This window comes from Belonocnema kinseyi, chromosome 5 (genome assembly GCF_010883055.1).
Source record: "Belonocnema kinseyi isolate 2016_QV_RU_SX_M_011 chromosome 5, B_treatae_v1, whole genome shotgun sequence".
NCBI lineage: Eukaryota > Metazoa > Arthropoda > Insecta > Hymenoptera > Cynipidae > Belonocnema > Belonocnema kinseyi.
The window spans coordinates 112,873,526-112,876,338 of record NC_046661.1 but is presented as its reverse complement, the minus strand read 5'-3'; positions in this window follow the sequence as shown (position 1 = coordinate 112,876,338).

Here is a 2,813-nt window from a genome sequence, read left to right as displayed (position 1 = left end):
ATATATAATAATATAAATTATATAGAATAATAGAATAACTATTGTTAATAAATATTGCACTAGATCAATAGCGATAGTTTTAGAAAAAAAAAACGAATTTTTATAACATTTTTTAAACAATTACAAATTAATAAATCAATGTTATTAAATATTCCACTAGACTAACAGTAATCATTTTAAATGGGAGGAGGACAAATTTTCGAAAAAAATGTCAACAAATTTTATTTGTTTTAATAATTAATAATTAATTAACCAATAATAATAAATATGCCTCGAGACCAATAGTAATAGTTTTAAGTAAAAAAAATGAGAATACTGTGCTCAAAAGGTCGATTTCATGAAGAATTGACAGTTTTTGTTTTAGGGGTATTTTTCAGGTACTCGTGAGGGTGTGTTAGAGGTGTCAACCCCATATGTCTGATACATAAAATTCTTCGTTGGATAATTCTCAACAGGCCCTCATACTTTCCCATCACATTTTTTCAAACCCTAAAAAATGATTCCAAAAACTCAAAAAAGTTATTTTTCCCCGTGCATTTTACATGGGAAACTTCAACTCAAAACCGGCACTTGTTAAAAGCAAAAAATGAAAATAATAAAAGTTAGAGAATTTCTTTTTTTGTATTTGGAATGAAATTTGGGGGGGGGGATCGTTGCCCTCTAAAGAAAAAAAACGTTTTTGAGCCGCCCTAGTGAGCAATGTGGTCGAGCAAAGCGACAGAAGTATTCGTAGCATTTGTGGAGTTGTTTTACGAGAAACTCCAGGAGCAGAAAGTATGAAAAATAGGACTAATTTTTACAATCTTACGATCGAGGTAAAAAAAATCACTTATTCATTGTCATGCTTAACCTAAAAATTGCATCATTTCAGCGGGAGCATTTAATAAAAATTTTGCCACTCTACGCGAAAATCGAAGTTGTCTATCTCTCTAAGTATGAAAAGAATTAGATTTGTTAAATTTTTTTTAATTTTTAGTTTTTTGAATTATTTTAATTTGATCGAATTCCAATTAATTCTTTTGAATTAAATTAAATTCCATCGGATTCCAATAAATTTCTCTAAATCACATTAAAATCTATTGACTTACATTAAAAGCTATTGAATGCCATTAAACTTTGTTCAAATACCTTTACTGGTTTCCGTTCAAGCATTGAACTTATCTTTAATTCAAATCAGAATTTACGTTAAGTTCTATGGTGTTCCATAAAATTTCGTTGAACTTTATTTATTTACGTTGCGTTATATTAAATCCCGTTGAAGTAGCAACTACTTATTTATAGAGTCTATACAAAGTTCAAACAATTTTGAATAATTTTTTTCAGAGATTTTTTTCGAATTCCATTAAATTTCATTGCTTTCCAATAAATTCATTTTTTCATTTATTTTTTATAAATCGCGCTAAAACCCTTAAAATATTCACACTCTTATTTATGCTAATTGCACTACGCGGCACAACAACTCACCTTGCCGTTCAAATTTCTCGCCGTCTGATGGCGCTGCCAACATACTTGGTGACAATCACGTATATCGCCCACTTGCAACAACGATCAAATTCTAAGCGGTCAATATTTTTAACTAACTGCAATGTACATAGTTTGAAGGAGCAGTAGTGCTAGAATAAAATCAGTATCAAGTGCTATTGTGCCATAGATTGTCCACTAAAGCAAATTTCGTACGCTAAGCGATTAATATTTGGAATTAACTGCAACACTTGCCGCTTAAGGATAGCAATAGTGGTAAAAACAGGTCAGTATCAAGTGCGATTGTGGCAATGATACATGTCGCGCGCTTCTCAAAACGGTCGAACTCTATGTGCGCAATGTTTTATCATAATTGATAAAATTACTACTTTGAGTGGAGAAATGGTGCAAAGTGAGTTCAGTACCATGTGAGATCATTCAATAATATGTATCGTCTTCTTTCCGGAACGGTCGAATGTTAACTGCTCGATATTTTGAATTAACTGCAACGCTGACAGTTTGAAGTCAGTAATGATTCTAAAATAAGGCAAGTATATAGCGCGGTTGGGACAAAGTAGCATACAAGCTCTTCTACCAGTTTGCATCAATAAATAAGGTTTCGAGTAAGATCATGTCCATTAGCTACTATTTCGTTAAGAATAGACTAATTACGTTTGAAACATATTCTATATTCTTAAATGTAAGGATAAGAGGTGGCTAATGGAATTAATTTTAGTATAGAAAGGCGATTTAGCATTCTGTAGGATTATCATCCTCAACTACTCCAGGCACCTTGTTCAGCTAGATATTCTTTGTCACAGGCGTAACAATGTAAGTGATTTCTAAAATCCTTATTTTAACATATCTTTAGGAGTATGGAAATTTATTATTATTTTTCAGGTATAATTACATAAGTGTTTGAAAAATCTGTGAAGAAATCATATACTTAACCACGACCGCCTATGTGATAAAAACGTCATGAAAAGAAGGAAAGGTTGCTTAATATTATAAGAATGAACATATGAAATCTGTAAACTGTTTCTTATTTAGAACTTAGAATAAATGAAATACACCATTTAAATTTTTTAAACGGAAACTGAGTGAAGTTAGTTACAAGTAATAAAAAGAAACTTGTTCTTCGATATGAAACTTGTAAATAGCTTCGTTCAGTTCATGCGTCAAAATAGCCTGAGAGGTGTGTATTTCATTTAACATACTTACCACTTCAGAATATAATTCATGGAACGTAAGTACGTGGGTAGTTCAATAAGTCCTTAGAATGAAGTATAAAAACAATTTTTTTTGGGTAAATTTTTTTTTATTTTTCAACATAATCTCCTTGGAGCTCTATA